At 37.4% G+C, this 24,373-nt stretch overlaps 1 pseudogene; it reads left to right on the plus strand.

The window, feature by feature from the left end:
• The first annotated feature begins 3,831 nt into the window (after positions 1 to 3,831).
• The window catches only part of LOC124985628 (stress-70 protein, mitochondrial-like), a 126,546-nt pseudogene continuing 106,004 nt past the window's right edge, over positions 3,832 to 24,373 (plus strand).

Here is a 24,373-nt window from a genome sequence, read left to right on the forward strand (position 1 = left end):
AAGCTTATAGAAAAATTTCAGGAACTCAAAAATCTCAATGGCAAGAAAATAAATAACCCAATTTACAAATGGACATAGGGCCTAAGTAGAAATTTCTCCAAACAAGACATACAAATATCAAGTTTATATAGGAAAGAATTTCATGGCTACTTATCATGGAAATACAAATTAAAACCACAATGAGATATCATTGCACACTTGTCAAAATGATGTGAGAATGTGGAGAACAGAGGACTAGACAACTGTTGCTCGGAATATATATTAGTGTAACCGTTATGGAAAACAGTATAGGTATTCCTCAAAACACTAAAAGTAGAACTACCATATAAGCCATCAGTCCCACCTCTAGAAACAGAGCCAAATCAGCATACTGAGGAGATACTTGCTTTCTGTCGTCACTGTTGCATTATCCGCAATAGCCAAAATGTGCTCCAAGGATGGAGGCAGACTAACGTTCATCAGTGGATGAGCAAATAAAAAAAACATGATGTATAAATACAATAGAATATTATTCAGCCTTTAAAAAGAAGGAAATCCTGTCATTTGCAACAACATAGATAAACCTGGAGGACATTATGCTAAGTGAAATAAACCAGATGCAGAGAGACAAATACTGCATGATGACACGGAATCTAAAACTGTTGAATCAGAAGCAGAGTAGAACGGTGGTTATCAGGGACTGGGAGTGGGAGGTGGATGGCGAAAGGAAAGCTGGTCACAGGGTACAAAGATTTGGTTAGTCAAGAGGAAAAGAGGTTAGTGATTTACTGCATAACAAGGTGACAATAGTTAATTGTAATGTATTGTATATGTCCAAATAGCTAAAAGAATAGATTTCATATGTTCTCACCACATGGCAAATAGGTGAATAATGTATACACTAGTTAGCTTGAGTTAATCATTCCTCTCTATATATCAAAATATCACAAATATATAAAAATATCACATATAATTATTTATATATCATATATATAAATATCGTATATATAATTATTGTTAGTTGGAAATATATTAAAATAATAAAAGAGAATTTTCCTGTGTAAGAAATCATTGAATGGATTGATGCCCTACTTAGAAGTTGAGATATAAAATATGCGAAGACAGAGGGCAGTGCAGAGCACATGCTGATGGAATGGGCCTGAGTTCCCAAGACAAACCCAGCAGGATTCAGGACAGACCATCTCAGAGGAAAGCAATCCAGGGGCTACAACAATGGTCTCAACCCAATCACATCTGGAGTCCTTTCTTTTTAACAATAAGTTCCCCAAAGAGCCCCCAAAATGTTCTTTTTGAAATAATTTAGCTAATAATGTGCAAAAATTTAACAAATCATGTAATAATCCATACCCTAAAGTTAACATTTAAATTATAATACCCTCCCTTATTTAAATGCAAATAATAGTCAATATCTACTTATATACACATAACTAAAAACATTCAATGAAATTCCACATCCATACTCTAAAGTAAAGGAAATTAAAATTTTCTTTTAAAAAATATATTACAATTTAAGTTCTCAGATCACATGATGCAGTAAATAGATCTATGACAGCCTGATAACTACGTACAGATATGTTATATCAGTATCTCAAATAACATGCTATTTTGAACAAATTTCGCTAAAGACCTATTAAAAATTCTAAACAAAAGCAGACAAAACCATTGAGATGCACACAAACAAATTTTTGGAACCAGGACTGTAAGCCAAGTTCTAAGCAAAAATGAAAGTGATACTACTTTGTGGTATTTCAGCAGTACATGAGGTTATTTAATATGGTACTGCAGCCCCATTGAATCTAAGTTGCCACAGATTATACATTATTTTATGTTCTAGTAAGAAAAAAATACTGCTAAGTAAAAGGTGGCATGCCTTTTACTGTGAGAGGCATCCTGATTTTCAAGATGTTAAAAATCTGAAAAAGAAGAGATTTAGAATTGATACATTATGTAACTTACCACAATTTGACTACCTTAAAGAAGAGCAGTGGTTTTAACTGTCAGCATTTAGGATTTATTTAAAGTTAAAAGCATGCATGACCTTGCAAACTAGTGAGGTTGTAGTAATTAGAAGGTCATGGTTTGGAGTGACCAGGCAGGTGCTTCCTGGATGATTCAGTCAACATGAGTCAGTGTGCACCATGGTTCAGGCACTATGTAGGAGCCGGACAGAGTTTTGCTTGCTTGAAACTCATCTTCTACTGGAGAAAGCCAAATAAACAAGTAAAAATATAATTTCAGGAGAGTTTTGTGAAGAAAATAAGACAGTAAATGATAAAGAGTGGCTGGACCTTGAGAGCTTGTTTGGAGGTTCTAGTAGGGGAGCGCAGCTACTGGTATACCCTTGACGGAAGAATGGTCTTCCTCTACCATGGAAGGTCGTCCTCTTCAACCAAGCGCGCAGCTTCGGGAGGGACTCACATGGAGCGGTGAGGGAGGAAGGGGACACCCGCTAGCCAGCCAGATCAGTCGAATCAACCCTGGCGATCAATGGGGTGACATATGTCACAGCCAGATCGCCCTCACAGAAATCAACTCACAATGGATCAAGGACCTTGAAATCAGACCAGAGACCCTGTATCTTATAGAAGAAGAAGTGGGTCCAAATCTTCAACTTGTTAGCTTAGGATCAGACTTCATTAACAGGACTCCCATAGTACAAGAAATAAAAACAAGAATCAATAACTGGGACAGATTTAAACTAAATAGCTTTCTCTCAGCAAAGGAAACTATCAGCAATGTGAAGAGAGAGCCTACAGAGTGGGAGAATATCTTTGCCACTCATACTTCAGATAGAGCACTAATTCCCAGAATATATAAAGAACTCAAAAATCTTACACCAAGAATACAAATAACCCAATCAACAAATGGGTTAAGGAAATGAACAGACACTTCACAGAAGAAGATCTACAAGGAATCAGATAAAAGAAAAAGTGTTCAACATCTCTAGTAATAAGAGAAATGCAAATCAAAACCACCCTAAGATTCCATCTCACCCCAATTAGAATGGCGATTATCAAGAATACAAGCAACAATAGGTGTTGGAGAGGATGTGGGAAAAAAGGTACACTCATACATTGCTGGTGGGGCTGCAAATTAGTGCAGCCACTCTGGAAAGCAGTGTGGAGATTCCTTAGAAAACTTGGAATGGACCCACCATTTGAGCCAGCTATCCCACTCCTCAGCCTATACCCAAAGGACTTAAAATCAGCATACTACAGAGATACAGTCACATCAATGTTCATAGATGCTCAATTCACAATAGCCAGACTGTGGAACCAACCTAGATGCCCCTCAATTGATGAATGGATAAAGAAACTGTGGTATATATATACCATGGAATATTACTCAGCCATAAAGAATAATAAAATTATGGCATTTGCAGGCAAATGGATGAAATTGGAGAATATCATGCTAAGTGAGATAAGCCAATCTCAAAAAACCAAAAGACGAATGATCTCACTGATAAGCGGATGATGACACATGTAGGGGGTGGGAAAGGGGCAAGAATGGAGGAAGGAGGGACTCTCTAGAGGGATAAGGGGGTAGGAGGGGTGGGGGTAGAAAAAAACAACAGAATGAATCAAAAACTATTACCCTAGGTAAATGTATCATTACACAAATGATATGCTTCTACTTCATGTACAAACAGAGAAACAAGATGTATCCCATTTGTTTACAATAAAAATGAATTTAAAAAAAAGAGTGGCTGGGATGGGAGGGCGATGGAGAAGCATGTTTGCTACACGGATCAAGAAGGCTTCTCTGGAAATGGATAGTGAGCTGGGTCCTGAATGATGGAAAGGAGTGAGTATGAGGAAGTCAAGGGGCAGCATGGTCAAGGCCTTGGTCAAGGACACAAAGAGGGGAAAGGGAGGCATCCTCAGGGAACTGAGGAAAGGAAGCGTGTGGTACAGAGGACAAGGAGGAGAGCGATTAGGAGGAAATCAAAGACAAGCAGAAGCCAAGTCCAAGGAGCCAGTCAGGTCGCCTCCCTTCCTGTCCATCAGGAAAAGGCAGACCCTTTGGGTAGATAAATTAGAAAATGATGTGAAGTTATGAACAGCCCAGGGAGCAGAGAGGACCTGGATTTCAAGGCTTGGTCACACTCTGCTGAGATGAACTGCATGTGCGTGTAATCCATAATCCTGTTAATCTGAATAAGGGAGAAAGAGGAAGAAGGAAAGGAAAATCATTTATTCAATAGGCCAACTATCTGTGGATGTGAGACTATCAAGTGGATCTTATTTTAATGAAAACATCTAATAAACATTGATGTTGCAGTATCACTGTAGAAAAATGAAATTATGGCATTTGCAGGTAAATGGATGGAACTAGAGAATATTATGTTGAGTGAAATAAGTTTAACCCAGAAAACAAAGGCTGAATATTTTCTCTGATAAGTGGATGCTGATTCATAAGGAGGAGATGGATGAGGGAATTTTGGACTGGGTACAGGGGAGTGAACGGAGAGAAGGGAACGTGGGGATGGGAAGGACAGTGGAAAGAGACAGACTTTATTACTCTATACACATGTGTGACTACACTACCAGTGTGACCCTGCACCATGTACAGCCAGAGGAATGAGAATTGTGCTCCATTTGTGTACAACGTGTCAAAATGCATTCTACTGTCATGTATAACCAATTAGAACAAATTGAAAACATTTTTAAAAGTCTAATAAAGGCATGGGAATGCAATTTGGGCAATTTACTACCATCATGTGGCAAATTAAATGATAGTTACCTGAAAATAAATGACACTTAAACCCTTTTTAAATTTTAATTTTAAATTGTGATTAGAATCACAATGACTTTGATCCCATTACACTGACAAACAAGTCTGAGTACCAGATCCAGTAGCTCAATATTCTTCTCTCATTTTCCCCTAGGGGACAATTTTTGTTAGTGGACAGCAGTGACTCTCAAGAGGGCACGCTGATTTCTACGTGGCAGTCTTTGAACATCTTTTTGGTTTTCATGATGATGGAATGTTCTACTGGTGATTGGCAGGCTCGGAACATGGAGGTCAGATAGTTTGGGAAACCTAATTTAGACCTGCAAAATGACTAATTGTCACGAGTTTCAGATAAAACTCAGAAATCCTATGAGACATCCTTATGGCTGAAAAATATTTATCTAAGCTTAGATGCTCTTTCATATGCAAACAAAAACCATTTTGCATGTTTTTAAATAAAATATACTGAATTTTTTAAAAATATAAGAACTGAACAAGTAGAGGATTTTATAAACAGAATTTTGGGCACATGTGTATTTGTTATATTTTTCTGTATTTTAAATATTTTTGAAATATTTCATAATTTAAACATGATTTCAAAAAATGAGTTTCTATGTGTTGCCACATGATGGCACCATAAGCCCACTAATGTACCAAAAGTGGCTCAGGGAAAAAAATACACTTTATCTCATTGATTTATGTGGAAGACAACAAAAAATCTACTACTCCCTAAACATGGGGTGTAATGTGTTCATGTCTGCATGCATGTATGTGCATGAGAGACAGAGACAAGAGTTTTTCTTTGGATAGCTTTCTCCCTGGGAACTTAAACTGAAAAAATATATATAAGGCTACACTAAAATGGGATTTCGGAAATAATAAAGTAAAATTTATTAACCTGTAATCTACTAAACTTGAAAAAACAGTTTTGGAAAGGAAGTAGTCCTTTTCATTAAATAGTCTTTTCTGATTGGCAGAAATAGGATGATATGGCTAATTTGGGTACTAATGGCTATAATCCTGACATTTCCTAACTTTGAGATATGACATCCAGTTCCTTTATTAAGAAAATGGGTAAAACAACAAAGAGTTGTTTGGGGATTAACATCTCATTACCTTCGCACTGATTAAAAAAAAACCCTTTAATTAATGTTGGCTTATTCGACCTCTCTGCTACTTCCTCCTTTAAAAGAATGGGTAATTACTACATATTTGGAAGAACCTAGTCTATTCAATGGGAGTCTACAAACAACCATTTTAAATAAAAAGCCATATCCTACTAACTGTGAAAGTATTGTAAAACATACATTTAGATATAAAAATGCTTAGTTAAAAACAGGGTTCTATCCTATGTACTAGGCATTTGAAAATTGCCCCTGGTTACAGATGACTTGGTCATTTATATAGAAAATCCTAGAAATTCCATAAAATGTCACATTTAATAAATAAATCCAGTAAAATTATAGAATACAAAAAAGAACAAACAAAAGCCAGTAGTATTTCCACATGCCAGTGGAGAACTATCTGAAAAAAAGACTTTAAGAAGGCAGTCCCATTTATAACAGCTACAAAAAAAAACCCCAAAACCAAAACCAAACCAAAACAACAGCAACAACAGCAAAACAAAAACAGAAAACCACCCACAAATAAATACAACCCGGGAGGTGAAATCTCTACAATGAAAACTATAAAACATGGATGGAAGAAACTGAATTGGACACAAATAGAAGAGAGATATCCTGTGTTTATGAATGGGAAGAATTAATATTGTTAAAATGTCTACACTACTTATGGGAGTATACACATTTGGTACAATCCCTATCAAAATATCAAGGCCATAGACCAAAAAAAAAAAAAAAAAAATTTTTGAAATTGCATGGAATCAAAAAGACACTGATTGGCCAAAGCAATTCTGAGCAAAAAAACAAAACGGGTAGCATTATCTTACTGACTTCAAAATATACTACAAAGCCATAGTAACCAAAACAACAATACTCAACAAGTGTATGAAAAAACAGTCAACATCGTTTTTGTGACCATGATGAGATGCCATTTTATTCCAGTTAGAATGACTATTATCAAAAGAATAAAAGGTAAATACCTGCAAAGTTGCAAAGAAAAGTGAACTCTAATACACTGTTGATGGAAATGTATATTAGTTTAATCATTCTGGAAATTCCAGAAAATGGATATGCCTCCAAAAAATTAAAATAGAATATGATCAAGAAATGCGAGTACTAGATAATATCCAAAAGAAATAAAATCAGTATGTCACATAGATTGGCATTCCCATATCAGCAAGATGTGGAAAAAAAATTGAGGTGCTCTTCAACAGATGAATGGACAAAGAATATGTGTTATATCACAGCAGAACACTCTTCAGTCAAAGAAATCCTGTGATTTGCAGCAAGACGAATGCATCTAGTAATCAATGCTAAATGAAACAAAGCAGGTGCAGAAAGACAAATACCAAGTCATTTCACTCATGTGGAACCTAAAAAACCCAGGTAAGAGGAATAAGTTTTGGTGTACTGTGACTAAAGGAGAATATAGTCAACAATATTGTATCATGTAATTCAAAATACCTAAAAGGATTGTTAATGTTCTTATCACAAGAAATGATAAATATTTGAGATGATGGCTAATCCAAATATTCAGAGTGGGTCATTATGCAAGGTATAATTATGTGTCAAAACATCACACTGAACTCCACAAAGGTGTACAAGTACTATGTGTCATAAAAGTAAATTGATCTCATGTACTTGCATTGGGCTGTTGGATGAATGAGCAAAGATAGTGTTTATTTTTGTTTAAAATAAAAGATTTTAAATGCTAATACATTTAAGGCTGAGAAGAATGTAACTTTTCCCCTCTCTTTAATCACTAGTAGCTATAAAACATACTATACTCTGACTTCATGGCATGATATGACTATTTTTATGAATTTTGCATTTTATAGCTCTAATAAAGATGTTAAGAAAAAAAGTGAAAAAAATATTACTCCCAGATATGTTCTTTGAATCAACTTAATGATTGCTGTGTTATCTCAAAAATATGCACATTTTTCCCCCAAGCTGACAAGTGATAAAGTTTTACTAGTATTTAGATAGCAGTAGTTAGGGCATACTGAGAGTTATCTGCTATTGGCTTACCAGGGTGTCCTGCAGATTCTAAGGCAGGAGTAGACTTAAGGAGTTTTAATTGTTTGCTTAAGTAGTAGTTGGTTTCCTGAAAGAAAAGGAATTTGAAATGATAAGTTAGAGTAGTATAGTTAAAGAAGAATACAAATGCAATTGATGAATAATCTGAACTTTTCCCTCAGGGCTAGCGATGGCACCCAGGGCCTGGCATGTGCTAAGCAAGTGCACTACTACTGAACTAAACTCCCAGCCCAAATAATCTAATCTTGATGGCAGAGAACTGATAAAAATTTGAATTGTGTTCTTATAAATGTGATTTTTATAAGTCATCAAGTCATTGTACAGTGTAAAGTTTTAAGGTGACAGTTTTAAGACAAAGGGAAAATGTCAGTATAGTATGTATCATTTCTCTTGTGAGACTTTCATGTTTAAAAGGCCTATAAGAAATATGTTAAAATATGGCAATCAATTTATGGGGCTCACCTATCAGTGTCACAAGGAGGTTTTCTACCTTTGCTTAGATAAGACCCCAGGAGGGCTAATCTGGGAGAAGGGGTGGAGTGAGGGAGGCAATGGTTACTCTCCTTCTCATCTCTTTGGGAATTATCTTCAGTTCAATTATATTTTAAGAAACTTTGAGTTAGAAATGATCTTGCAATCTAATCACCTCATTTAAAAATGAAGAAATTGAGGGTCTAATAAGTTAGGATAGTACCTGGTTTATTCATGCAGGACTAAAACCTAAACTATGGAAGATGAGGTTTCTTGACATGGTTGAATCATGTTGGGATAACTCTGGGTCCTGGGAATAGGGTGGGAGTGAGAATTTATGAGGGTGACCTACCATTAGGAACCTCTGAGACCAAGGGAGCAGAGATCAAAGAAAAATGTCAGGAGTTAGGAAAGGGTATTTCTACAAAAAGGGCCTTCATTTACTTTGCATGCTATTATGGAGTTGAATTGTTTCCTGGGAGTGTCACAACAAAGTACCACAAATTGAATGGCTTCAACAACAAAAATTGATTGTCTTGCTGATCTGGAGGGTAGAAGTCCATCAAAGCATCAATGGGGATGTGCTCCCTGTGAAGGTGCTAGGGAAGGAACCGTTCTAGTCCTCTCTTCTGCTTCTAGCAGTTCCTTGGCTTGTGACAGTAAAACTCACATAATATGGTAATCTCCCTGTGTGTGTGTCTGTTTGCATGGAGTCCTTTTTATACGAACCCCAGTAATAGTGCATTAGTATGTTGTCATTCTTGACTAAAAAAAAAAAATCCCATTTTGAGGTTGAAGTCAGAATCGAGGACAGGCAGTTAGTGTAGAATAGGGAATCTGGTCAAATAGAGGAATGGAGGCCATCAGAGTCTTGGAAGTTGGAGACCGCACCTGGGAGATTGGACCAGAGCCCTTTGGATCACCACGGTTACCTGCTTAAATGCCCCTCCCAAGAAGCTGCAGGCAGGGAATTGCTCGTGAATGGCCCCTGACCCCACCCACCACCTGAATCCTCCCCGAGGCCCTTCCCCCTGCCATCTGCTGCTCATCTCCTTTGCCATCTCACTGGCATCTCCTGGGCCTAGTCATGTTGGCAGGAAGGCGAGAGATAAGGGGGTGGGGAGAGAACAGAACAAAGGACATCCTAATCTATAAAAGATGTAAAGTGCACTCACTTCTCAGGATTCTAGAACATCAGCCATGGCCTCCTTCTTCCTCCCAGGAGAAGTCTGTATTATTACCTTTAAATAAAATCTGCATAATATGCTTGCCTTGGCATGTTTCTCTGGTTGTTATATTTCAACATCTGAGGAAGCAGAACTAGTCACTGATAAATGGTGGTATCAAGGTTACTAGGGTTAAGGACTGTTTTAATCAGCTTCGTTGCTGCTGAATAAATGACCCAACCAGCACAACTGTAGAGGAGGAAGTTTGTTTGAGGGCTCTCGGTTTCAGAGGTCTTAGTCCATAGAAGGCTGGCTCCATTCCTTGGGGCTCTGGGTGAGTCAGAACATTATGGTGGAATAACATGGCAGAGGGAAGCAGCTCACATCATCGGGAAGGAGAGGGAAGGAGAGAGAGAGAGAGAGAGAGAGAGGAGAGAGAGAGAGAGAGGAGAGAGAGAGAGAGAGAGAGAGAGAGAGAGAGAGAGAGAGAGAGAGAGAGAATTAATCCCATCAGGGATTAATTCACTGATTGGGTTAAGATCTTTTACAACCAATCATTTCTCCTCTGAACCTTCCTGCATTGTCTCACGTGTGAGCTTTTCGGGGATACCTCACATCTAAACCATAATAAGGACTTAAACATATAAATTTATTTTTTATTTTTTTACTTTTTGGTACTAAGAATTCAACCCAGGGATACTCAAACACTGAGCTGCATCATCCCCAACTCTTTTTTTTTATATACTTTATTTAGAGACAAGATTTTCCTGAGTTGCTCAGGGCTTTGCTAAGTTGTGGAGACTGGCTTTGAAATTGCAATCCTCCTGCCTCAGCCTCCCAACCTGTTGGGACTACAAGTGTGTGCCACTGTACCTGGCTAACATAGAAATTTTGAGGGGACACAAGTGACCAGTAATAGGAGTGGTTGAAGTTTTATTAACAATGAGAATTTTCTGAATGATCCAGTCCCTCTAGTTAAGGTGAGATATTTCCCCCATGCCTGACATTCTGATGTATCCCTGGGGCTCCATTCTTAATATTCTTTTTCCTGGGAACTCATCTACACTAAAAGCTCAATCAGCTACCTCTGTGTTGATGACTTCCCAGCATACATAACTGAGCCATAGCCCTCTTCTGAGAGTTGGACCTGTTCAACCCACTGCCTGTTGGCATACCGTTGAATAATCACTCATGCACAGAAACCTCCATGATTGCCAAATCTGACTTCTCCTTCCCTAACCCTTACCTAAGAAAACTCCTAACCCCAGGTGAAAGTGGCTACAGGGGGTTACCAGCTGAGCCTGCCACCTGGGCAATATCTTCAGTGCTTCTCTCAGTCTCTCCATCAAGAATTCAGTTTCACAGACTCAACCTCCTGCATGTCTCTTAAATACTCCCACTTTGTCTTCATTTCTGAGGTTTGGTTCAGATACATATCTTCTCCACATGGACAGGCTTACCTCTATCCTTCTCCAACCCATCCTCCACAGTTTTCTGAAATTTACATCCAATCACATTACTCCCTGTTTTAACCCCAAATTTTGAAGAACATGGCTTCCTCTCCAGCCTTTTTTAATGTTTGCTGTCAGAGTTTGTTAGTTTTTAAAACATTTATTGAGAAGAGTCTATTTAGTTCTTTAACCTGTTTATTGATTCAGTTATTCAGTTTTTTAGTGTTAAATTTTTTGAGTTTTTTATATAAATTCTAGATATTAATCCCATAATGGAGGAGTAGCTGGCAGAGATTTTCTTCCATTCTGTAAGATCTATCTTCAGAGTCTTAATTGTTTCTTTGGCTGTATAGAAACTTAAATTTGGTGCCATCCAACTATTGATTCTTCTTAATGTTGGATCTTGAGCTTTGGTGTCTTGTTAAGGGTGTCAGTACCTGAGGCAATGGGTGTATTGACCCTGTGTTGTCTTCCAGTGTTGCAAAGCAAAGTTTCTGGTCTAATTCCTAAGTCTTTGATTTGACTTCTGTGCAGTGTGAAAGATAGGGATTGAGTTTCATTCTTCAAGATATGGATATTCAATTTTCCAGTTCCGTTTATTAAAAAAGCTATCTTTTCTCCAAAATGTATTTTTGACAACTTTGTTGAGTATCAGATGTCTGATTATGTCAAAATAACTCCTGCGTTACATATAACTATGATGAACTAATCAAAGCATTAAAAAATTTTATTGAAAAACTGCTGTGTGCCTGGCACTTTTGTAAACACACATTGTCAGCAATCCACATCTGTGGGTTCCACATACACAATTCAACCAAGAGTGGATTGAAAATATTTTTAAAAGCATCTCCATTGAACATGGACAGACTTTTTTCCTTATCATTATTGCCTAAACAATACATTTTAATAATCTTTACATAGCATTTACATTGTATTAAGTATTGTAAGTCATCTAGAGATGATTTAAAGTGCATGAGAGAATGCCATAGATTATATGCAAATACTGCACAATTTTATATAAGGTACTTGAGCATCCATAGATTTTGGCACAATTAGAGGTCCTGGGACCAATTACCTGTGTATACTGAGGAATGACTATATAGGATAAACAATGGAAGGAATGACAAATTCAAAATTTGTATATAAATTTTTAAATTGGGAGTTCTTATTAAGTTGTTATATTTTAGATATTAGCTGTTCCCAAAAAACTCATATGTGAAACAATATAAGAAAGTTTAGATGTGAAATGGTAGGGTTATGAGAACCTTAATCTAATCAGGGTATTGATTCCTTGATTGGGATTAATTGAGTGGTAACTATAGGCAGGTAGGGTGGGACTGGAGAAGGTGGGTCATTGGAGGTATTTTTTGGGGTATATATTTTGTCCCTAGAAAGTGGAGCTGTCTTTGCTTCCTGGTGGTCATCTTCTGAGCCACTTTCCTCCACCACACTCCTCTGCCATGGTGTTTTGCCACATCTCAGGTAGGGAGCAATGGAGTCAGTCACATACAGACTGAGTCTTCTGAAACTGTGAGACCCAACATAAAGTTTTGCTCTTTAAAATTGTTATCATTAAGTCTTTTGGTCACAGCAGTGAAAAAGCTGACTAAAATATAAATTTTATATCCCAAGTCTACAAGATAGTCTTGTAAAATTGTGCTAAAAATAAAAAGTACTAAAAATAAAAAGCAGTAGGTATTCACTGACCTGATTAGGAATGGTTTAAGTCTTAGATGAAAAAGATTCATGAAATTTGCTTTTCCCTACTTATGCTTCTCTCTGACCACCTCAGCAAAACAGGTGTGTTTTTCTGCATAGGAATCATTCCTCCCTTTTCTTCCTGAGCCTGGAACACCTTGGCCCTAAGGTAGAAGTGAGAGCATGTGTTATGGTTTGGATGTGAGGTATCCCCCAAAAACTCATGTGTGAGACAATGAAAGAAGGTTTAGAGGTGAAATGATTAGTACATGAGAACCTTAACCCAACCAGTGAATTAATCCCCTGATAGGGATTAACTGGGTGGTAACTAAAGGCAGGTTGGGTGTGGCTGGTGGAGGTGGTCACTGGGGGCTTGCCTTTGGGGTGTATATTTTGTATCTGTGAGTGGAGTCTCTCTCTGTCTGCTTCCTGGTGATGTTCCGAGTCTCTTTCCTCCATCCACCACACCTTTCCACCATGATGTTCTGCCTCACCTCAGGTCATGAAGAATGGAGTCAGCCATTTGTGGAGTAGGACCTCTGAAACCACGCGCCCCCAAATAAACTTTCCCCCACCTAATTGTTCTTGTCAGATCTTTTGATCATAGCACCAAAAAAGCTGACTAAAACAGCATGGGACCTGGCTCAAGGAATATAAGAATGGAAGATAGAATCGTGGCTGAGAGAAACTAGGTGAAAATAAGAAAAGAGAAGGAATACAACTGGAAGGTAATTGAGATGTCTCTAAAACGTGCTGACTTTGTGATTTACTTGAGTAAATAAAGTGGGAATCAGGGGATGATGACTTCCTAAAGATAAGGATTACAGTTAATATGTTAAATACACTTCACCAAAATAATAGGAAGTACTTCTTTTTTTTTTTTTTTCTTTTACGTATTCAATAGAGTTATTCTACTTAGTGGCTGAGGAGGGTTTTTTCAGCAAATGACAAATCTTTTCTAATGACACTGCCTAGAAGATATTCAAATCAGACAAGCAAAAATTAGAGAGTGAGCAAGAGAGAGAGAGAAAGCTGTCTGTTCTTCAGTTAGCTGGAAGTATGACAATATCCCTTTCTAATACTTTCCTGAAATATGACAGAATTGTCATATGGGATGTTTGATAAGTTGGAATTGTGACATCAACTTTTACATTAGAAATACGTTGGTAAAAATAGTGTAAAGTAAATTTTAGCTAATGTTCATGCTTTTATCTGGACATATGTTTTCACTTCTCTTGAATAAATAAATACCTAGGGTGGTGTTGGGGAGTCGTATTACAATTTAATAGTTAGCATTTTAATGATCTGCCAAACTGTTTTACAAGTGGGTGCATATTATTACATTTCTCTCAGCAAGTATAAACATTTCAATTTTTCTACATCATCTCAGTACTTGCTATTTTCTCTTTTTTAATATAGTCATCATGTGAATATGAAGAATTATCTCATTGTGGTTTTGATCTACCCAGCTCATCTCAAATGACTAAAATCTCCGTCCACTGATGAATAGATAAATGAAATGTGGTATGTCCATAAGATAGAATATTATTTGATAAAGAAAGAATTGACTGACAGATCCAAGATGGCGGCCTAGAGGGAGACTGCACCTCCAGTCGCTCCAGAACCCAGGAGTTAAGAAGGGGAGGCATTGAGAGACTCGGACTGAAGTGGAGCTACGGGTGAGTCTGCCCACTGGGTAAAGCTCGGCCTGGGTGGCAGGCCCAGATAGAGGTGGCTTATCGGAGCCGGGCAGGGCAGCTAGAGTCATCCACAGGCAGTCCTGCGCACTCCGGCGGTGGGCCCCGCCCACACAGCCAGCTTCTCCAGGTTCTCGGAACGGAACTGGCCCGCTAGTGAGAGCCTTTCTGAACAGAGCAGGCTCCGAGTCCCGGAGCCGCTGCAGTGCAGTGTACTCCTGCAAAGAACCAGCAGAGAACCTCGATCTGCAATCAGCCTCAGGGATAAGGGCAGGGCAGCCGGAGACCTCTTCAGGCGGCTCTGCCCACTCCGGCTGCGGGCTCTCTTCACGGGGCGATCCAAGATGGCGGCCTAGAGGGAGACTGCACCCCCAGTCGCTCCAGAACCCAGGAGCTAAGAAGGGGAGGCATTGAGAGACTCGGACTGAAGTGGAGCCACGGGTGAGTCTGCCCACTGGGTAAAGCTCGGCCCGGGTGGCAGGCCCAGATAGAGGTGGCTTAGCAGAGCCGGGCAGGGCAGCTTGAGTCTTCCCAAGGTAGTCTTCCACACTCCGGCAGTGGGCTCTTCCCACACGGCCAGCTGCACGGTGCAGGCCCACAGTGAGAGCATTTCCGCACAGAGCCAGTTCCAAAACGTGGAACCAGTAGGGGGCTAGGGGCAGTATTCTTCGAATGAGCTGCTTTATCAGATTCCTCCAAGACATCAGGCTACTGAAGGCTGGGAGGTGATACACTGGAAATCTACTGGGACACTATAAGCCAATAGTGGAAAACTGCAATATCTCAGGGACCCACTGACAACTGACCATTATGAGAAAACAAGGGAAGAAAATGTCCCAAACAAACCTAGATACTACATCAATAAAACCAATGACAGCACAGCAGAAGAAATGTCAGAAAGGGAGTTCAGAAAGTACGTAATTAAATGATCAGGGAAGCTAATGAGGAGATGAAAGAGCAAATGCAGGCATTGAAGGAGGAGATGAAAGAGCAAATGCAGGCATTAAATGATCGCACCAATCAACAGTTAAAAGACCAAATACGGGAAGCAAGAGATCATTTCAATAAAGAGTTAGAGATACTGAAAAAAACCAAACTGAAATCCTTGAAATGAAGGAACCAATAAACCAGTTAAAAACTCCATAGAAAGCATAACCAATAGGATAGAACACCTGGAAGACAGAAACCTCAGACATTGAAGACAAATATTTAACCTTGAAAACAAAGTGAACAAACAGAGAAGATGGTAAGAATCATGAACAGAATCTCCAAGAACTATGGGATATCATGAAAAGGCCAAATTGAGAATTATTGGGATTGAGGAAGGCTTAGAGAAACAAACCAAAGGAATGAACAATCTATTCAATGAAATAATAACAGAAAATTTCCCAAATCTGAAGAACGAAATGGAAAACCAAGTACAAGAGGCTTATAGAACTCCAAACATACAAAATTACAACAGACCCACACCAAGGCACATTATTATGAAAATACCTAACATACAAAATAAAAACAGAATTTTAAAGGCCGCGAGAGAAAAGAATCAAATTACATTCAGAGGGAAACCAATAAGAATATCAGCAGATTTTTCAATCCAGACCCTAAAAGCTAGAAGGGCCTGGAACAACATATACCAAGCCCTGAAGAAATGGATGCCAACCAAGAATCTTATACCCAGCAAAACTTACCTTCAAATTTGACGATGAAATAAGATCCTTCCATGATAAACAAAAGCTAAAGGAATTTACAAAAAGAAAGCCAGCATTACAGAAACATTCTCAGCAAAATATTCCATGAGGAAGAGATGAAAAACAACGATGCAAATCAGCAACAGGAGGCGCTAGCCTAAAGGAATAGCCAAATAAAGGAGAAACCAAATCATGTCAAAACAAATATGAGTCAATTGACTGGGAATACAAATCATATCACAATAATAACCCTGAATGTTAATGGCCTGAATTCATCAATCAAAAGACACAGACTGGCAGATTGGATTAAAAAGAAAAATCCAACAATATGCTGCCTGCAAGAGACTCATCTCATAGAAAGAGACACCCATAGACTAAAGGTGAAAGGATGGGGAAAACATACCATGCACACGGACACAGCAAAAAAGCTGGAGTATCTATCCTCATCTCAGATAATGTGGACTTCAAACCAAAACTAGTCAGAAGGGATAAAGAAGGGCATTACATGCTGCTTAAGGGAAGCATAAATCAGCAAGACATAACAATCATAAATATCTATGCCCCGAACATTGACTCATCCACGTACGTCAAACAAATCCTTCTCGATTCCAGAAATCAAATAGACCACAACACAATAATACTAGGCGATTTTAACACACCTCTCTCACCACTGGATAGATCGTCCAAACAAAAATTGAATAAAGAAACTATAGATCTCAACAACACAATCAGCAATTTAGACTTAACGGACATATATAGAATATACCATCCAACAAAGAATGAATACACTTTCTTCTCAGCAGCACATGGATCCTTCTCTAAAATAGACCATATTTTATGCCACAAAGCTACTGTTAGTAAATACAAGAAGATAGAGATACTACCTTGTACTCTATCAGATCATAATGGATTGAAATTAGAAATAAATGACAGAATAAAAAACAGAAACTTCTCCAATACCTGGAGACTAAATAATACACTATTATATGATGAATGGATAACAGAAGACATTAGGAGGGAAATAAAAAAATTCTTAGAAGTAAACGAGAACAAAGACACATCATATCAAAATCTCTGGGGACACTATGAAAGCAGTACTTAGAGGAAGATTTATTTCATGGGGTTGCATTCAAAAAAAGAAGTAGAAATCAACAAATAAACGAGTTAACACTACAGCTCAAAGCACTAGAAAAAGAAGAGCAGACCAATACCAAAAGTAGTAGAAGACAGGAAATAGTTAAAATCAGAGCCGAAATCAACGAAATCGAAACAAAAGAAACAATCGGAAAAATTAATAAAATAAATAGTTGGTTCTTTGAAAAAATAAATAAAATTGATAAACCCTTAGCCATACTAACAAAGAGAAAGAGGGAGAAAACTCAAATTACTAAAATTCGGAATGAACAAGGAAACATCACAACAGACACGAGTGAAATACAAAACATAATTAGAAGCTATTTCGAAAATCTATACTCCAACAAAACAGAAAACCTTGAAGACATCAACAAATTTTTAGAGACATATGAACTACCTAAACTGAACGAGGAGGACATACACAACTTAAATAAACCAATTTCAAGCAATGAAATAGAAGAGGTCATCAAAAGCCTACCAACAAAGAAAAGTCCAGGACCAGATGGGTTCTCAGCCGAGTTCTACAAAACCTTTAAAGAAGAGCTCATTCCAATACTCCTCAAACTATTCCATGAAATAGAAGAGGAGGGAACCCTACCAAACTCGTTCTATGAAGCCAATATCACCCTGATACCTAAACCAGACAGAGACACATCAAGGAAAGAAAATTTCAGACCAATATCCTTAATGAACATCGATGCAAAAATTCTCAACAAAATTTTAGCAAATCGCATACAAATATATATTAAAAAGATAGTGCACCACGATCAAGTGGGTTTTATCCCAGGGATGCAAGGTTGGTTCAACATTCGGAAATCAATAAATGTCATTCACCATATCAACAGACTTAAAGTTAAGAATCACATGATTATTTCAATAGATGCAGAAAAAGCATTTGATAAAATACAGCATCCCTTCATGCTCAAAACACTAGAAAAAATTGGGGTAATGGGAACATTCCTAAACATTATAAAGGCCATCTACGCTAAGCCCATGACTAATATCATTCTAAATGGTGAAAAACTGAAAGCGTTCCCCCTAAAAACTGGAACAAGGCAGGGATGCCCTCTTTCACCGCTTCTATTCAACATCATCCTTGAGACTCTAGCCAGAGCAATCAGACAAACCAAAGAAATTAAAGGGATACGAATAGGAAAAGAAGAACTCAAACTATCCCTGTTCGCTGATGACATGATTATATATTTAGAGGAACCTGGAAATTCCACCAGAAAACTTTTAGAACTCATAAGTGAATTCAGTAAAGTAGCAGGTTACAAGATCAATGCTCATAAATCCAATGCATTTTTATACATAAGTGATGAATCTTCAGAAAGAGAAATTAGGAAAACTACCCCATTCACAATAGCATCGAAAAAAATAAAATACTTGGGAATCAATCTCACAAAAGAGGTGAAAGACCTCTACAATGAGAACTACAGAAAACTAAAGAAAGAAATTCAAGAAAACCTTAGAAGATGGAAAGATCTCCCATGTTCCTGGATAGGCAGAATTAATATTGTCAAAATGGCTATACTACCTAAAGTTCTATACAGATTCAATGCAATTCCAATTAAAATCCCAATGATGTACCTCGCAGAAATAGAGCAAGCAATTATGAAATTCATCTGGAAGAATAAAAAACCTAGAATAGCTAAAGCAATCCTCAGTAGCAAGAGCAAAGCAGAGGGTATTGCAATACCAGATCTTCAACTCTACTACAAAGCAATAGTAACAAAAACGGCATGGTATTGGTACCAAAATAGACAGGTAGATCAATGGTACAGAATAGAGGACATGGACACAAACCCAAATAAATACAATTTTCTCATACTAGACAAAGGTTCCAACAATATGCAATGGAGAAAAGATAGCCTCTTCAACAAATGGTGCTGGGAAAACTGGAAAACTATATGCAATAGAATGAAACTAAACCCCTATCTCTCACCCTACACAAAACTCAACTCAAAATGGATCAAGGACCTCGGAATCAGACCAGAGACCCTGCATCTTATAGAAGAAAAAGTAGGTCCAAATCTTCAACTTGTTGGCTCAGGATCAGATTTCCTTAACAGGACTCCCATAGCACAAGAAATAAAAGCAAGAATAAACAACTGGGATAGATTCAAACTAAAAAGCTTTCTCTCAGCAAAGGAAACTATCAGAAATGTGAAGAGAGAGCCTAGAGAGTGGGAGAATATCTTTGCCAACCATACCTCAGATAGAGCGCTAATTTCCAGAATCTATAAAGAACTCAAAAAACTCTACACGAAGAATACAAATAATCCAATCAACAAATGGGCTAAGGAAATGAACAGACACTTCACAGAAGAAGATGTACAAGTAATCACCAGATATATGAAAAAATGTTCAACATCCCTAGTAATAAGGGAAATGCAAATCAAAACTACCCTAAGATTTCATCTCACCCCAATTAGAATGGCGATTATCAAGAATACAAGCAACAATAGGTGTTGGCGAGGATGTGGTGAAAAAGGAACACTCATACATTGCTGGTGGGGTTGCAAATTAGTGCAGCCACTCTGGAAAGCAGTATGGAGATTACTCAGAAAGCTTGGAATGGAAACACCATTTGACCCAGCTATCCCACTCCTTGGCCTATACCCAAAGGACTTAAAATCAGCATACTACAGAGATACAGCCACATCAATGTTCATTGCTGCTCAATTCACCATAGCCAGATTGTGGAACCAACCTAGATGCCCTTCAGTTGATGAATGGATAAAGAAACTGTGGCATATTTATACAATGGAATATTACTCCGCAATGAAGAATGATAAAATTATGGCATTTGTAGGCAAATGGTCGAAATTGGAGAATATCATGCTAAGTGAGATAAGCCAATCTCAAAAAACTAAAGGACGAATGATCTCGCTGATAAGCGGATGAGGACATATAATGGGGGGTGGGACGGGCTAGCATTAGGTTTAGGGTTAGGTTTAGAGTTAGGCTAAGGAGAGCAGTAAGAATGAAGGAAAGAAGGACTGTGTAGAGGGAAAAGAGGGGTGGGAGGGGTGGGAGGGGTGGGAGGGGTGGGGGGGGAGGGGAAAAATATAATAAAAAAAAAAAAAAAAGAATTGAAGTGCTAATGCATGATACAACATGAATAACACTCAGAGACAATATCTTCAGAAAAATAAGTTGGCCAAAAAGGACCACATGTTGTTATATGAACCCATATATGAAATATCTAGAAATAGGCACACTTTTAGGGAGAATATGGAGTGACTACTAACAGGTACATTTCTTTGGGGGACAATGAAACTGTTAAGAAGTTAGATTATGATGATAGGTGCACAACTTTAAAATACGTGAAATCCATTGAACTGTGTGTTTAAATGAGTAAACTTTATGTATCTAAATTAGATCCCAGTAGAGCTATTAAAAATGATTACGCTTTGTGTCCTCAAGACTGTCATCCTTCAATAAAGTAAGTTACACATATTGTAACATGAATAAACATTGCCTATTTTGCTTCTTTTTAAGTAGGTGTTTAGAAATATCCAGTTTTCTTAACTTGGAGTTTTTATCATCTTAAAAAAAAAAAACTACTATGATACACTAATAAAACACTTTTTTACAAAAGAAATGTTTTACTTGGAAAAATAAGTAAACAAAAGGCTGAGAGGCAATAAATGAATTTTGAAAATTCCTAATAAAAAACTACTTATTCTGCAAGAGCTGATAAATTGCTCATGAATCTTTGTCTATTTGAACTTGCAAACTGAATTTGAAGTTACTTAAATTCGTATTGACCTTGCCAAATATAAACTTTTGCTTTCAATTAGAAAGTTTTCCAAATGGAAATCTTCTGTATCAAACAATTGGTATCCAGGACAGAAAGTCTTGAGGAAGCAACTTTTCTATTATGCAGGGAATTCTTTGGAAAAGAGATGAGAATTGGAAATAGAATGGAGAAAATGTCTTAGACTGAAGTTACATTCCATATCAGTGAGATACACTCTAAAATTAACCCACAGATGAGTTCATCATAATGTTTCAGATTTCTTTTCCAAACCAATTTCAGGAGCATTTATCTTATTTGGTCCTGAAAAATAAGAAAGCTGTGCGGCAGGCACAAAGGTATTTACCATCAACTTTTGACCTTGGAGAGCTTTAATAACAAGACTTAATGTGTTATTTTGTTTTGGGTTGTGGAACTGAGATTGGAGAGTAGATGCTCTGATACCCTGCCATTTTCCTCACACCTACCATCTGCCCTCAACTGAGCCTGAGATTACAAATGCGAAGAAAGTAAACCATCCAAACTGAAACTAATAGTTCACTCAGGATAGCATGAGAAAAAGAATTCCTTCTTGGAATCAAAATGTACTTTACGAACAAAAAAAGCTTTAACCTCATACCAGGTTGACCAATTAATCATTTCAGCTATTTTAGTGCAACTTTGTTAACATTTCAGATTCCTGTACTTGGAACAGTGATCTCCAAGAAGTGACTTCTAGGACCTTTCAGTATTAGTTCAAAAGAGAATGGTTTCATTTCATCTGATGCTTAACCTCGAAGCTCATGAAGACTATCAGAGATATGCTTTTTATGTATTACTCCATACTTTTTGTAATAACGAGTGAGGGATTTTAAAGCTTGCAATTTAATAAGGCTAAACTAATCCAATAACTAGAAACTCAAGACGAACTTCTCAACTTGATGCACTGTTCACTTTTAATCCTTTCTTCTTGTGGGGGCCAGTGAGAACCAAAGTCTTTATGAAGCTCAGGAATTGCAGAAGATGCCTTCACTTCAAAACAAAAACAATTTTACAAAACTCTCTCCTCCCCTAGTCACATGATCAACTAATGCACTTGATTCATACAAACAGGTAACCCACCAGGCTGTGCTCCAGTTAAGTGGCTTTTACATAAACTCTTATTTCAAGAGCTGAGGGTGGGGTGGAGAATGCAAGATAAAAACATCATTTGTCTTTGTGCACTTACTGAAAATCTGCCCATTGCACAGCGTAGACCTGGATGCAGGCTGCTGAGCCCTTTTGATGTGGGAGAGGATCCTTTGTCCTATGAGCAATGAATGGCTAGCTTTTCTTCTCCCTTGGCAGAAAGTGGGTATTTACTTGCTGCACATTCCAGCACTTTGATAGATGACTGAGCTGAACTTGGCCTGCGCTGAGCTAAGGAGATCTAGTCTTGGACAGTCTTTGTTCTGTCCCACAGTGTCAGCGACTTGGAGTAGTCAGCCTGTCGACTCAGGGGTCTTTCAATGGGAGGACGGATCCTTGAGTTCACAGATAGAGTAACAAAGGTTTGCTTATGGTGTAGCAACCTCTCCGAAAAAATGGCTTTTTTGTGTCGGGATATTTATCATGTGCTCGTGTCATCATTTGAGGGCATTACTGTGGCACTCCTGGCTCCGACAGTACATGAAGCTTTTTATCTATGAATGTGAATATCACTTTGAAGGCTGAGCAAGGAATATGTTACAGGTTCAGTGATAAAGAAGCTCAAATAGTTCAGCAAGAAGTGAGAGAGAATGGAGAAAGATAGGGAGCTGCTAATGGGAAAACAGAAAAAAAAATTAAACTATTCATTCTTGAGTTAAAGAAACAAATCCTTTGTTCCCCACCTTACTGAAAAATTTCAAGTATGTAGGGTCATGTCCGCCTGGTTTCATCTTATTCCTCATCGGGGTTTATGATTTGCAATAAAGGAAATATTTCAAGGCATTAAATTTAATTAGCATTTTTTTGCCCATAGAATGCTAGTATTAGAATAGCAAATGTAGGGATGATACCTACAATGGTCACTTTGTGGAGGCCACATTTCCTAACTCATTTAAATTTTATTTTATTTCAGTTTTCTTCATTCAGAGAGGCCCAGAGACAGATTGTCTTGGAGTTCCAGTTTATCAAAAGTATGCTTCTTTGAGTTTATTTCTTAAATTTATAAAATGAACTCAGAGAGAAGCACATTTATTTCTGATTTACTTGAGTTCGTTCTAAAAATAAAACCCTTAAGCAAACATAGATCTTCTATACTTGCGGGTAAAAGACTGTTGATGTTAAAATGCCTAAGATAGCATTCTAATTGAAGGTACTTAGAAAGCTCATGAAGTGGGTGGCATTAGAACAAATTCATGAAAAGAAATGAGGCTACCTGTCATTTTATTGCACTGCATCATAATCTTCAATTAAAACTCAAATAAAACCTCTTGGACAGAAAAATCAACCTTCTGGAATAGTAAATGACTTTTTTTTTTCTGCAACGTGTAGTTAAATATTTTTAGTGATGTTTATCTGTAGAAAATCACAACCAAACTTGCTAGTGTTACATTTTTTACTATTATTGAAGTTAACAAAGTTTTACTTATGGACACTATCTATGTTTATTTAAGATAACAGTAAGTGAAGCACGCTTTTAGCTGTGCATCAAAGTATAAATAATAAAACTTAAAACATGTTTTTTTTCCCCCTCTGGGACTGAGGATTGAACCCAAATCCTGGAACAGCTAGTCATATGCTCTGAACTCTGTCTCCAGTCTACAGTACAACTTTAGTAGGGGTCATATTTAGCTACCTATTTATTTATTTATTTTTTAATATATAGCTTCAATTGTCACTGTCTAATGAGAAACAGGACATGAGGTTACTTGAATTCATAGACGCTGATATTTCTGTCTTGATTATACCACTACTTTAAAAGTGGTATAGTTGAAATTCACACCAAATAAACATGTATGCACATATATATTTAATTTCCTTAAACTGACCATTTTACTCAATGTAGACTTGGCTTTTTTGCCCTGTTTTCAAATCTTACCATGTATTTGTAAAAAACTACCTTTCGAATGAGCTAGAAATGTAGAATAATCAATTAATCCTTTTAAAGAGCACCAAAGTTTTAAAAGAAAAGGTGGAGAGTCAATCTTAATAATTCATATTATAATCAGCTCTTAAAACCATGAAAAGAATGTTGTACTTCACTGATATTAATGTATTTAAATATGAATCCAATATTGTATCCAACACAACATAAAATGTGATGATATGGATGTATTGATTTTAATGTTTTCAGTCGCAAGTAATCAAGAATCAGAATGATTCTTTGAGCCAGCATTTTATTGAACAAGTATCAATAAAGTGGACTGTTTTTAAGACTTTTCTGCTGTTTGTCCTACTATTCAAAG

The sequence above is a fragment of the Sciurus carolinensis genome, chromosome 5 (assembly GCF_902686445.1).
Source record: "Sciurus carolinensis chromosome 5, mSciCar1.2, whole genome shotgun sequence".
Lineage (NCBI taxonomy): Eukaryota > Metazoa > Chordata > Mammalia > Rodentia > Sciuridae > Sciurus > Sciurus carolinensis.